Raw genomic sequence first — 15100 nt, forward strand, 5'->3', positions numbered from 1 at the left:
TTTCCGAAATACAAAGATGTGTTCATCATTTCCAATTTAAAACTTATCATTCAGTGACACAATATGGGTAGTCTTATTATGCATACCCAGTGATTCACTTTTGAATAAAAGTAAAAATTCTTCATGAAAACTAATCTCATTTATCAATAACATAGGGTTATCTCCACAGCTGTCCTCTTCTGCTTTTTAAAAATTTCATTTTAATTTTAATTTCAATTAATTTTTAACAGATTCAATATGATTTGTAGATACAAGTCTAAGAACATAATGATATTCCCTTCCTCCCTCTCTCCCTTCAAGCACTTTCCTTCCTTCTACATTTCTTTCTTTATTTTTTGAGATAAAATATTTTTATTTATTTTTAAAATTATATTTAAGGTCTATAGATTTCATGTATTTCATTTATACAGATTCAGAAACATAGTGATACTTTCTACCCTATCTTCCTTCTTGCCCACATTCTCACCCTTCTTCCCCTCCTTCTCCTATTCCTATTCTTTTTTTTACAAAGATTTATTTAGAGTTAACTTTATACTTATAAGATTAACCCTACACTAAGTAAGATTTCAACAAATAGTATGAATAAAAAACAAAAAACAAAAAACACTGTCCCTCAACAGCAGAGACAAATGCTCTTAAAAATCATTGCATCTCAAAATGTCAACTTCACTTTGATTGCCTTTTAGATACTCTATTAGTTACTAGAGATCAGGGAGAACAATTGGTATTTGCCTTTTTGGGACTGGCTTATTTCAGTAAGTATAATGGTTTCCAGTTGCATCTATTTTGTTGCAAATGACTGGATTTCATTTTTTTATGATTTCATTTCTGTGTGTGTGTGTGTGTGTGTGTGTGTGTGTTGCTTTTATCCTGTCACTTTAACAAACTCATTTGTGAATTTCAATAGTCTCTTAGTGGAGTCTTTTTATTCCCCTATATATAGAATCATGTCATCTGCAAATAGGATAGTTTGATTTCCTTCTTTCCAATTAATATCCTTTGATTTCTTTTTCTTGCCTAATGGTTCTGGTTATGAATACCAGAAATATATTGAATAGCAATGGTGAGAGTGGGCATCCATGTCTGGTTCCAGATCTTAGTTGGGATGCTTCCAACTTTTCCCCATTCAATAAGATGTTGGCTGTGGGTTTGTCATAAATTGACTTGATTGTGTTGAGGAATGTTCCTTCTCCACCCAAGTTGCTTAAGGTTTTCATCATGAAAAGGCGTTGTATTTTATCAAATGCTTTCTCTGCATCTACTGAGATAATCATATGATTTTTGTTTTTCAGCTTGCTAATGTGATGTATCACATTTATTGAACCATCCTTGCATACCAGGGAGAAATCTCACTTGGTCTGTGTGAATGATCTTTCTCATGTGTTATTGGATTTGATTAATTAGTATTTTGTTGAGGATTTTTGCACCTATATTAGTCACGGATATCAGTCTATAGTTCTCTTTTTCTGTTGTATCTTTTTCTGGTTCACAGAAGGAGTTTGGGAGGATTCCCTCCTTTCAGTTGTTTTCACTAGCTTGAGAAGAATTTAAATTAGTTCTTTAAATGTTTGGTAGAATTCAGCAGTGATGTCATCCAGTCCTGTCCTGCACTTTCTTGCTGGCTAAGTCTTTATTGCTGATAAATCTCCATCATGATCATTGGTATGTTTAGGTTTTCTATGTCTTCATGACTCAATTTTGATACATTCTGTGTGTCCAGGAATCTATCTGTTTCTTCTAGGTTTCCCAATTTGTTGGCATACAATATTTTCTATTAATTCCTGATGATTCTTTTATTTGTTGTTACATTTCCTTTTTCATCTCTGCTTTTATTGATTTGGCTCTTTTTGGTTTTTTTTTTTTTTTTTTTTTTTTGGTTAGTTAGGCCAGTGGTGTATCAGCTCTGTTTATTTTTTCAAAAAACCAGCTCTTCATTGCACTGATCTTTGTATTTTTTTTTGTTTTCAATTTTGTTTATTTCTTCTCTAATTTTAATTATTTCTTTCCTCTTACTAATTTTGGGTTTGGTTTATTGTTGTTTTTCTAGATCCTTGAGATGCATCAATAGCTTATTTATTTGGTACCTTTCCAATTTCTTTGTGTAGGCATCAATTGTTATCAACTTCTCTCTTAACACTGTTTTCACTGTATCCCGTAAGTTTTCATATGTTGTACTGTCATCTGCATTCATTTCAAAAATTTATTGATTTCTTTTATGACCCACTGGTCATTTAGGAGATAAGCTTATGTAAATTCTTAGCCCTTAGAATGTATTGTTCTTTTAAGTTCATTTTTAAGTTATTTTGTGTGTCATTCTATTCTGATGCAGACTTTCTTTCCCATATGTTATTTGCCTTTCTCTCATTTGGCACAGAGTTCACTAGGGTAGCCAAACAATAAATGTTTTTGATGCATTTTGTGAACCTAAGCCAACATATGCACACCCATGAACATGTCACATCTGGGCAGCAAATGTCCAGGCTTGCAGTCAAAGCATAGATTAATTGGGAAAATTGGGAAAGATCTCCTGTTCTACCACTGAGAACAGAAAGTGATGGTGCAGGTCCCTAAATCAGTAGAGTGAAAAAAAAAAACAAAAAACAAGGAGCTCTGGACCCAGAGTCAGAACATCACAATGCTGAATAGAACTTGTTCTTCAGAGACTTATAGGTCTTTTTGCGAAAAGGTGGTGTTTGGGGCTGGCACTGTGGCGTAGCATCTAAAGCTGACACCTGCTGTTCCAGCACTTCATATGGGTGCAGGTTCAATCCCTGGATGTTCCACTTCTGATCCAGTTCCCTGCACATAGGAGCAAGCCATGACATAATGTGTGTGATGTTCAAAATATAGGTATGATGTTTCAATCTTAAGGGTAGTAACAGGCTGGTGCTGTGGCATAGTGGGTTGGGCTGCCATTGTAGTGCTAGCATCCCATATAGGTGCCGATTAGAGTCTTGGCTGCTCCACTTTTGATCCAACTCCCTACTAGTGTGTCTAGAAGGCCAGTGGGACATGGACCAGGTGGTTGGTCCCTTGCATCCATGTGTGCAACCTGGGAAAGGCTCCTGGCTTCATTCTGACTCATCTCTGACAGTTTTGACCATCTGGTGAGTTGAACCTGTGGTGGGAGTATCTCTCTTTCTGTCTCTCCCTCTCTATGTTACTCTGCCTTTCAAATATAATAAATAAATCTTTTTTAAAAGATAGTAATAGTACCATGTACCCTAGATAGTACACAATCACTCACAACTTTCCTACACTCTTGTAAAACAATTGTAAGTGATCTCAGTAAACTTATGTCAAATCTTACACTTTATGTGTGCCACCTCTTTCTGCTGAATTCCTATCAGATTTAAAATTTTAGGACACATAATTTGGAAATACTATTATTAAAGATTGTGTTTTTCCATACAGCCATGCAAATATTTTCCATCATTCAAACTCTTCCTACGATGTGACATTTTTCCCAAATATTAGTGAGATTTATGTCTTCTTTTGAAATTCACTGGGCTTATGATAACCATATCATGATATTTGACCAGTGAAGCTAGGTCAGAAAAGATGATACAGCTTCATCTATATTCTCTTGGGACGCTACCTCTTGTAACACAGTCACTGAGTATGAGAAAGCCTTATCAGTCATATCCAGTAATCATTTTAGGGTGGTCTCAGCAAAATCCACAAGACATATAAATGACCAAACATTCAGATTCCAGATCTCAGCTACTGAGCCATCCCTAGTCATTTATTCTTCCTCTCTGAGGCCCTGGGGATCATAAAATAGAAGTAACTTTTCCCTACACAACTCGTTCTGAATTACAGATCTACAGACTCCATGAGTATGATAAAATTGTGGTTGTTGATGTCATTAAGTATTGAGTACCTTCTGCGACAAAGGGTAACTGGAAGATATTTGCATACCAGAAGTTGGGTGTTGTCATAAAAAAACTAAAATAGTTATCATTGACTTTTGTACAGGTAAGTGAGTGGTAAAAACCAGCTGAGCTTCAACAAGTGTTAGTGAAGACAGTAGAATTTTGAGGTCTTCAGTGAAAGTAGGTAAACAATTCATTGGTAGCTGGAGGAAAGGGGATCCTTTCCCATTAACATTGCAGCCTTTGGAACTTCAAATTTGAGTATTCATCATGCAGGATGAGGAAACTTCTCAGTTTTAATACAAATGATCTATGTGGGAAAGGAGGATGACTCAGGTAGAAACCAAGAGCCGCAGAAAATCGCCATTGTAATACTAAAGCCCGAAAGGAGCAAGTGACACGGGATTTTAGTTTTTGTGGAGTAGTAACTTGCATGTTTCTCTTCTTCCCCCTTTTTGAATGGAAGTGTCTGAGCCAGTTATCCTGGGCCTATTATTCCATTTTATGTTAGGTGTAATGGTAGAAAATAGCATGGCTTTTTAGAACTGTAGTTTCAAATTAAAAGAAACAGTATTTAAGGAACTATAACTGAGGATTCCTATCCATATATCTATCTAATTAAGCTCCTGGGTTTTGAGCTAATTTTAGCAAGAGGGTGAGACTTGAGGGCCTTGGGATATAGGATGTGTGTATTTTGCTTGTAGGAGGCATGTAAATCATCCAGAGGGAGGATTGTAGTCAACTGAATCTTCAGATGGTGATTCCATTAAATCACATGCAGTATTCATACAATGTAATTCTGGTTAACTCCTCTCACTGGGAGATGTTGCTCCTCCGTTCTGAGTAGGCTTGTGATTGTGGCTGCAGTAATGCTATCAAGGCAAGGTTATAAAAAGCCACGTGGCTTCTACTTAATTCTCCTGAGATACCCACTTGGAACTCAGCTACCATGCTTTGCAGAATCTCAAATAAACATGAAGAAATCATGTAAAAATTTCTGGCACAAAGGCATGCCGAAAGGACCAAGTAATATGCTATTGTGTAGCTAGTGTAAACTCTCAGAAATGTGATTTCACATCACAACTTTCAAGTTACTCCTATACTTTGAGTCTCTACAGCCAAGTCGCCAACATTTTAAAGGAAGGGCAAGCTATCCCCTTTGCCTTTTTTGCATTTCTGACCTACAGAATCCACAAGCATAATTACATGGCTTTCGTTGGTGTAAGGTGATTTTGTACACAAAAATTAAAATGTAAACAGGTAAAAACAACTTCAATATCTAGAGTTTTCCATCAAAGCCAGGGATATGGCCAACTCCAGGGTTAAGGAAACCAGTATAATCAGAAAATACATGAGAAATTGAGTTGCTGACATTTTTATATTTATTGACTTGGAATGTGGTTATATGATGCTTGTTTTATAATATTTGCTCTTTTATAAACTTAAGCATTTCCCTCAGTGTGTTTGTATTTTGCCACTTACAAAATTAGATGAAGAAAAGACAAATTTAAATTAAAACAAACACAATTCGGAATAGCAAAGCAAGATCATTAATTTGGGCTGCAATGATATACATATATATGTATATATATATATATATCTGTACATATGTGTATGTATATATATATATGTATGTATATGTATGTGTTGTCTGGTGAGGGTCCTCTGGCTGGCAGGACTGCATGCAAGGGCTGTGAGTGGTATGTGTGGAAGAGATCAGATAATGAGTATGAAAAAACTATTCATGATTTCAAAGTCCTTTTGAATCAAAATAAAATAAGCCTATCTTTTAAATCCATTTTAGAAACTTTGCTTCACTCTCTCTGTGTTCTTTGTATCTGTGCGTCTGTATTATATACTGTATATATGATAATATATGATTCTTTATAAACATTTGATTGCTTTTTAGACAATCACATTATCTTCCAAACTTGCAATTTTAGTTGCTTTATTATGTTAAATTTATTTATGATCTTTTAAAGATATTTTCCTTAGAAATAACTATATGTGCTCCTTATTTGAACCACAAATTTTGAACAGAATATAAGTGCCATTCTGATAGAAATATATCAATCCTATCCAATATCTATGAAAGAACTTTTTAGTGTCATTTTCATTGAACCTTTATGTTACTAGCAATAATAAGTCATCCATTCACAGTTTCTAAAATATAGAAATATGTTCTGTATAAGAGGATGATAGTGTTATAGAGGAAAACAAAGAAGGACTGTGGAGCACATTGAGGTTGGAGTTCTGTATCACATTAGATAGTCAGAGATAGCTTCCATAAATATAACAAAAATTCTGTTATGATAATTTACAGAGCTGTATAGTTATAATTAGTGCCCTGTGGCTATGTATATTTTAAAAGTATTTTATAACTCAATTATCATCAGCATTTCAACTGTTCACCAATGTCACTTAATTTAGAGATGTCTTTCAAATGTGAAAAATCTATGATTTAGAACTGATTTTAATGTCTTATATTAATCCTGTGGACTGGCAGCAACATTGTCCAAAATATTATATTTAATTTTATTCCTTATGACTGAGAAAGAGTATCAAGAACTTTGAAAACTGTACTAAATTTTTTTGCAAATGGTGCAGTATAATACTAAAAAGAGACTCGAGTTTCAGCCAAAATTTTGAAAATTTTGTTGCTTTCACTGGCTCTATCTCCAGATAAAAGTTTCTCTGGATGATGCAAATAGTGTGTAAATCATTTTAATCATCTTTTCTCAGTAAACTTATATTTACTTCTAGTCAACATTAAATACCAGAGAATTAAACAGTATGCCTGAGAATCTAGAAATTGGAAATTGGAAGAAGATATATGTAAGCAAATTGACTGCTTCTGGTACTTTAGCTGCAGAAGTGGTTTAGGAAAGATATTAGACATTGGCTACTTATCTTAATGAAAGTTGTGAAGAGAAGTCATTAAAAAAATTGAGAAATAAATTTGGTACTAGATGTGGTTTTTACAAATGATATTCTAACAGAGGTAACTGCTTTTTTTCCTTTCACCAGGTGAGACTTGTCAGTCTTAAAACTGATAGATTAATCCAATAAACAGTTAAAGTAATTGAAATAATAAAACAAAACAATGAATCCATGAAAGGGAAGTGAAACTCTAAAATGAATAAACATAAACACTATTCGAAACAGAACAAAGTAACAATTTCAAAAAGCTGATATTGCCCAACATTTATATGAAAATGTACTTATGACAAACATGAAAAATACAATAAAAGTTTTGTACCTATTTCAACTTATTGAGTCCTGAAAGTCAGCTCCAATGACTTCTGCTGAGTACTATGAATTAACTGTAAAAAGAAAAATTAACAAAATTGAGATACTATTTAATTACATTCTAATAAACAGTCTCCATCACTTAACATAACTTAATAAATTTTTTCCTCCACTTAGTCAAAGGTAGAAAAATTGAATATATTAAAATCTCAGCATTAAAGGAGCAGAAAAATCTTTTGATTGTAATTGTGCTTCAGAGGAAATGAAGAGGGATGGATGTTTGATATAGCAAGTAAGACTCCAGGTGGGATGTTCTTATTCCACATAGGTGTGCCTCGGTCCAGTCCCAGCTCTACTTCCAATTCTAGCTTCTTGCTGAAGCACACCCTGAGAGGCAGTAGTGATGGATCAAGTAGTTGGGTCCCTGACATCCATATTGGAGACTCGGATTGAGCTCTCAGAACCCAGCTTTGGCCTGGTTGAGCTCTGGTTGCTATGGCAGTCTTGCTGCTGTAGAATAAACCAGTGGATGGGAGCTCTCTCTGTCCATCTATCCATTTCTCTCTCTCTCTCTCTCCCCCTCTCTTTCTCTTTCTTTTTCTCTGTGTGTGTGTGTCTTGGTTCCATTAAAATAAAATACATAAGATAAATAAATAAATAATATTACATTTTTAATTTTAAAAAGAAGTGAAGATTCAACACCATTAACATTTCTGTTAAGAGAATCCATGAACTTACTGAGGTTATATCTTTAATGGAGGTGTTTGTCAAACATATTAATGTGGCTGTCAATATCTGTCAAGATGTCATGGAGGCAAAGGCACTGATTTGTCTGACATTCTATAGTCAAGAGATATTACTACTGGGGGCTGGCGCTGTGGGGCAGTAGATTAATCCTCCGCCTGCGGCACCGGCATCCCATATGGGCGCCAGTTCTAGTCTTGGTTGCCCCTCTTCCAATCCAGCTCTCTGCTGTGGCCTTGGGAAAGCAGTGGAGGATGGTCCAAATCCTTGGGCCCCTGCACCCACATGGGAGACCAGAAAGAAGCGCCAGGCTCCTGGCTTCAGATCGGCGTAGCTCTGGCTGTTGCGGCCATCTGGGGAGTGAACCAATGGAAGGAAGACCTTTCTCTCTGTCTCTCCGTCTCATTGTCTGTAACTCTACCTCTCAAATAAATAAATATTTTTTTTTTAAAAAGAGGTATTACTACTGGTTTCTAAAATGAATAAACTATTTTAAAGTTATAAGAAGGATTTGATGAATAACTAGTGTTACAATGTGTATTGTTTGATATGTATTTGATTTAGATAATGAAGTTGACATTTTTAGACTTAGAATTTTCCATATTTGTACTAGTCAATAAATATTTTCGATATCATAGTCTAAGATGATACATTTTGTATTTATTTGCTATGATTGTTGTGTTTTCCATTAAATTAGGATGTGAGCGTCACAAAGTCAAGGATTTTTGTCTGGTTAGTTCACTGCTTTTTGTTAATTGCCTTATCTGTAGTATTTACCTATAGTACTTGTAGTAGGCTCATATTAGATGCTCATATAAAGACAGCAAATATATTTCTATATTTCACTAGCATAAGTAGTTATGTGCTTAGCTACAATACATACATGATTTTTCCAAAAGTAGATTTTAAAAATATTTTATGATAGAAAGCCAACATATTAGAAATAAATAGTAAAGTGGATCAGTACTTAGAGTCAGCAAACACAATTCTTGTCAAAAGACAAAATGGGAACACTTCAAACCTGACCTATCAGAAACAGCTAGTACAATTAGCAGAAGAAAATACATGTTTTAATATTTTCATTATTGAAGAAAAAGAAGACCAAAATCAAGGAATTTCATATATATATATATATAAACTAATTTAGAAGAAAAAATTAATTCAAAAGGAAAGTCACATAAAATAATGACTTGAAATTGATGAAAATAAAAGCAATATAATAAAAAATGCTAAAGTTGTCACTTGAAAAGGCTGGTAAAAATACTATGAACCATAAGCAAAAGAATGAGAGAGTAAAAATAGTTGAAATTAGAAATGGGAGAAAATATACATGGGGATATATTTCCTCATGAAATTGAAGAAAACACCTATAAATATATTCTGTGCAATTTTGGGGCAAAAAAATTCTTAAAAGGTAGAATAACGTAATGAATATCACAATGGCTAATTTTATGTGCTAACTTGACTGGGTTAAGGGATGTTCCAAGAGCTTGTAAAATACTGTTTCTGAGTATGTGTTTGAGAGTGTTGCCAGAAGAGATTAGCATCTGACTCTAGTCATACACTGAGTAAAGAAGATCTGCTTTCAGCTGGTGGACATCACTGGACCTGTGGAGGACCCAAATAGGACAAAGCAGAAGGCGGGATTTCTCTCTCTTTGCTTAAGATACAACATCTATGTTCTCCTGCTCTTGGACATCTGACTTCTCGGAGTTAGGATGAGGCTTTTTTTTTTAACTTTTATTTAATGAATATAAATTTCCAAAGTACGGCTTATGGATTACAATGGCTTCCCCCCCATAACATCCCTCCCACCCGCAACCCTCCCCTCTCCCACTCCCTCTCCCCTTCCATTCACATCAAGATTCATTTTCGATTCTCTTTATATACAGAAGTTTAGCATACATTAAGTAAAGATTTCAACAGTTTGCTCCCACACAGAAACATAAAGTGAAAAATAATAGATGATTTTTTTTAAATGATGCTGAAATCAGATCAGACCTATTGTCATGTTTAATCCCAGTGAGAGTCAAGTTGGAAATTGATAATTTCTTCTTCTTCTTCTTCTTTTTTTTAACAGAAGATCAGTTTAGTATACATTAAGTAAAGCTTTCAACAGTTTGCCACCCCATAGAAACACAGAGTGAAATATACTGTTTGAGTACTCGTTATAGCATTAAGTCTCAATGTACAGTACGCTAAGGACAGAGATCCTACATGAGGAGTAAGTGCACAGTGACTCCTGTTGTTGACTTAACAATTTGACACTCTTGGCCGGCGCCACGGCTCAATAGGCTAATCCTCCGCCTAGCGGCGCCGGCACACCGGGTTCTAGTCCCGGTCAGGGCGCCGGATTCTGTCCCGGTTGCCCCTCTTCCAGGCCAGCCCTCTGCTGTGGCCAGGGAGTGCAGTGGAGGATGGCCCAGGTGCTTGGGCCCTGCACCCCATGGGAGACCAGGAGAAGCACCTGGCTCCTGGCTCCTGCCATCGGATCAGCGCGGTGCGCCGGCTGCAGCGCGCCGGCCGCGGCGGCCATTGGAGGGTGAACCAACGGTAAAGGAAGACCTTTCTCTCTGTCTCTCTCTCTCACTGTCCACTCTGCCTGTCAAAAAATAAAAAAAAAAAAATAAATAAAAAAATAAAAAAAAAAAACAATTTGACACTCTTGTTTATGGCCTCAGTAATCTCCCCATGCTCCAGTCATGAGTTTCCAAGGCTATGGAAGCCCCTTGAGTTCTCCGACTCTTATCTTGTTTAGACAAGGTCATAGTCAAAGTGGAGGTTCTCTCCTCCCTTCAGAGAAAGGTACCTCCTTCTTTGAAGACCTGTTCTTTCCACTGGGATCTCACTCACAGAGATCTTTCATTTAGGGTTTTTTTTTTTTTGTTTTTTTGTTTTTTGCTTTTTTTTTTTTTTTTTTTTTGCCAGAGTGTCTTGGCTTTCCATGCCTGAAATACTCTCATGGGCTTTTCAGCCAGATCGGAATGCCTTTAGGGCTGATTCTGAGGCCAGAGTGCTGTTTAGGACATAGGATGAGGCTTAACCTCTTTAGTTTTCCTGGTCCCCAGGCCTGCAGACTGGGACCGGAACCATACCACCAGCTGTACTGGGCTTCCAGTTTGCAAAGGGCAGAATATGGGATTTCCCAGTTTCCAAACTCACATAAACCATTTCCTCATATCCGATCTTTTCTTTCTATCTCTTGGGAGAACCTTGAGTAATACACATATTAAAGATGGGATTTTGCAATAGTGCTGAGTCACTCATTTCAGACTAGAAAAAGAATTCCCAGGGCCAGTGCTGTGGCAAAGTGGGTTAACGCCCTGGCCTGAAGCACTGGCATCCCACATGGGCGCCACTTCTAGTCCCAGTTGCTTCACTTCCCATCCAGCTCTCTGCTATAGCCTGGGAAAGTGTAGAAGATGCCCAAGTCCTTGGGCTCCTGCACCTGCGTGGGAGACTGGGAGGAAGCTCCTGGCTCCTGGCTTCGGATCAGCGCAGGTCTGGCCATGCGGCCAATTGGGGAGTGAACCAGTGGATGGAAGACCTCTCTCTCTATCTGCCTCTCCTTTCTCTTGTAACTCTGACTTTCAAATAAAAATAAATAAATCTTAAAAAAAAAAGAAAAAGAATTCCAGATGTGAGCTTTGAACCATGAGTGCTAAATACTGTCCAAGGGAACAGGTACTTACATAAATACAAGATATCCTCTATTATAAAATTCCTGCTGCAGGTCAGTCAATAGCATCACACTGTTACATTTCTATGTCATTCCTCAGGCTCTAATTCCATATTTGAAAATATCATTATGAATATTAATATCTATAATCCTTGCCACAAGGGAGAAAATATAATAGAATTTCTATTTCACGTATTCAATTATCTCAGATCATGATATGATGTTACAAATGACAGCATCGGGATTTGGCTTCTCTACTGTTTTATTGACTTGTGTATGAGTCTGTCACTGAGAAATGGAAATGTCTTCCATGAGATGAGCCTGCAAGGCTGAGATCCAGTCTCTGATACATGGAAAGTTAAAACACACCAAAGCAATGGTAAAATTGAGCTGATATATCTTGGCTCTCAGGCTCACTCTTTTTGACACTGACACCAAACTTACCTCATCTCTACATGTATTAACAAAACTGACCAGCAGATCATGAATTATTTCTGCCTGCAGTGTCTCATTTTTATCACAGTATCACAAAAGATATTTTTAAATATACAAATAATGAAATCAACAAATAACGAAATTGAGGTTCAGGGAAGCATAGTGATTTGACCAAAATCATTAAATTAATCAGAGCTTATAAACAAAACCCCTATTTTTCGAAATTGTAGCTAAGTACTTTTTCTATGATTTCCCTTACATTCTCTCAGAATTTAACAACTAATCTATAACCATGTCTTGTCAGAATTTTGTAGCGTTGGTGTCGGACGCTGTGGCGCAGTAGGTTGATCCTCCGCCTGCGATGTCTGCATCCCATATGGGCGCCAGTGCTAGTCAAGGATGCTCCTCTTCCAATCCAGCTCTCTGCTGTGGCCTGGGAAAGCAATGGAAGATAGCTCAAGTTCCTGGACACCTGCACACCCAAGGGAGATCCGAAAGAAGCTCCTGGCTCCTGGCTTTGGTTCGGCGCAGCTCTCGCTGTTGCAGCTACTGGGGAGTGAAGCAATGGAAGGAAGATCTTTCTCTCTGTCTCTACCTTTCACTGTCTGTAACTCTACCTCTCAAATAAATAAATAAAATCTTTAAAAACAAGAATTTTGTAGCCTTCAAATTCTGTTCTGGAAATTAAATTGTAACTGATTTGTCAAGTTCATTTTAATCATCAGAGAATGGTTTTATTTATTATTTCTCTGATGATTAAATGCAACAGAATTCTCTGATGTGTTTGTGTCTTAATTATTTGGAAGATCATTAAGTAGTGCATTTGTCATTGTTTATTTAGCCCAATTGGAAAAAAATCATCATTTGGAAATTATTGTACAGGCTGATTGGAGTGTCAGAAACAAAGAATTATCAGTGTTTTCCTGGAGATAATAAAAGGCAATTTTAAGTTGTGTGTAAAGTGGATTTTTGTTATCTGGACCAATGTTAAAATTATATCACTTCCATGCACATACTAGATACCTCTGATAGATATTTGGATGCATGTGCTATATCCCTTTCAAGCCTAGAATTTTCATATACTCACATTTTTTTTTTTTGGCAGGCAGAGTGGACAGTGAGAGAGAGAGATAGAGAGAAAGGTCTTCCTTTGCCATTGGTTCACCCTCCAATGGCCATCGCGGCCAGCGCCACGGCCGGCGCACCGCGCTGATCCGAAGGCAGGAGCCAGGTGCTACTCCTGGTCTCCCATGGGGTGCAGGGCCCAAGCACTTGGGCCATCCTCCACTGCACTCCCTGGCCACAGCAGAAAGCTGGCCTGGAAGAGGGGCAACCGGGACAGAATCCTTCGCCCGACCGGGAATAGAACCCAGTGTGCCAGCGCCGCAAGGCGGAGGATTAGCCTATTGAGCCGCGGCGCTGGCCTTCAATCATTTCTAATGACACACCAAGCTCTTGACTCCAAAGTCTTTATTTCTACTTGGGTTCCTCAGTCTATTTCATATTTCCAACATCCAGCTGCATTTTTTTTTCATGAATTTCCTTTCTGTACATCAAAATCCATCTAGTATAACTTTAACATTATTCATGGGCTCCCTGTGCAAATCTGCTGTGCCCTTGTCCTAGCCTAGTTCTCTTTCTAATACCTTCTTAGTAACCTGAGCTTGAAATGTTGCAGTTGTATTTACTTCCTTTATTTAATAGCATTAATCTTTCACCCTGAATGTCCCACTGACTCTATCTCTGAAATGTCTCTTGTGTTCACCACAACTTTAAAATATTTCTTTTTTTTCTTTTTTTATTTAGTAAATAGAAATTTCCAAAGTACAGTTTATGGATTACATTGGCTTCCCCTTCCCCCATAATTTCCCTCCCACTCGCACCCCTCCCATCTTTCGCTCTCTCTCCTATTCCATTCACATCAAGATTCATTTTCAATTATCTTTATATACAGAAGATCGATTCAGTATATATTAAGTAAAGATTTCATCAGTTTGCACCCACACAGAAATACAGAGTGTAAAAATACTATTTCAGTACTAGTTATAACATTACTTCACATTGGACAACACATTAAGGACAGATCCCACATGAGAAGTAAGTACACAGTGACTCCTGTTGTTGACTTAACAATTTGACACTCTTGTTCATGGCATCAGTAATCTCCCTAGATTCTAGTCATGAGTTGCCAAGGCTATGGAAGCCTTTTGGGTTTGCTGACTTCGATCTTATTCTGACGGGGTAATAGTCAAAGTGGAAGTTCTCTCCTCCCTTCAGAGAAAGGTACCTCCTTCTTTGATACTCCGTTCTTTCCACTGGGATCTCACTCACAGAGATATTTCCTTTATGTTTTTTTTTTTTTTTTTTTTTTTTTTTTTTTTTTTTTTTTTTTTGCTAGAGTGTCTTGGCTTTCCATGCTTAAAATACTCTCATGGGCTCTTCAGCCAGATCTGAATGCCTTAAGGGCTGATTCTGAGGCCAGAGTGCTATTTAGGACATCTGCCATTTTATGAGTCTACTGTGTATCCTGCTTCCCATGTTGGACTGTTCTCTCCATTTTTGATTCTATCAGTGAGAATTAGCAGACACTAGTCTTGTTTGTGTGATCCCTTTGACTCTTAGACCTATCAGTGTGATCAATTGTGAACTGAAATTGATCACTTGGACTAGTGAGATGGCATTGGTACATGCCACCTTGATGGGATTGTATTGGAATCCCCTGGCAAGTTTCAACTCCACCATTTGGGGCAAGTCCAATTGAGCATGTCCCAAATTGTACATCTCCCTCTCTTATTTCCACTCTTATATTTAACAGGGATCACTTTTCAGTTAAAATTTAAACACCTAAAAATAATTGTGTGTTATTTACAGAGTTCAACCAATAGTACTAGAACAAAAAAATACTAAAATGGATAAAGTATTACATTGTACATCAACCGTCAGCACAAGAGCTCATCAAGTCACTGTTTCTCATAGTGTCCATTTCACTTCAACAGGTTTCCCCTTTGGTGCTCAGTTAGTTGTCGCTGATCAGGGAGAACATATGATATTTGTCCCTTTGGGACTGGCTCAATTCACTCAGCATGATGTTTTCCAAATTCCTCCATCTTGTTGCAAA

The 15100-nt window shown here is 37.0% G+C and overlaps 1 long non-coding RNA gene across 2 annotated transcripts in view; it reads left to right on the top strand.

The window, feature by feature from the left end:
• LOC138850260 (uncharacterized) overlaps positions 1-12640 on the top strand; it is a 120808-nt gene extending 108168 nt beyond the window's left edge. For both annotated transcript variants that reach the window (XR_016219090.1, XR_011390012.1), the window contains one exon: positions 12287-12640. This is a non-coding gene — a long non-coding RNA (uncharacterized LOC138850260). The remainder of the gene's footprint in view (positions 1-12286) is intronic.
• The last annotated feature ends 2460 nt before the right edge of the window (positions 12641-15100 follow it).

This window comes from Oryctolagus cuniculus, chromosome 1, assembly GCF_051225735.1.
Source record: "Oryctolagus cuniculus isolate XC-2025 breed Fujian yellow rabbit chromosome 1, ASM5122573v1, whole genome shotgun sequence".
In the NCBI taxonomy this organism is placed as follows: domain Eukaryota; kingdom Metazoa; phylum Chordata; class Mammalia; order Lagomorpha; family Leporidae; genus Oryctolagus; species Oryctolagus cuniculus.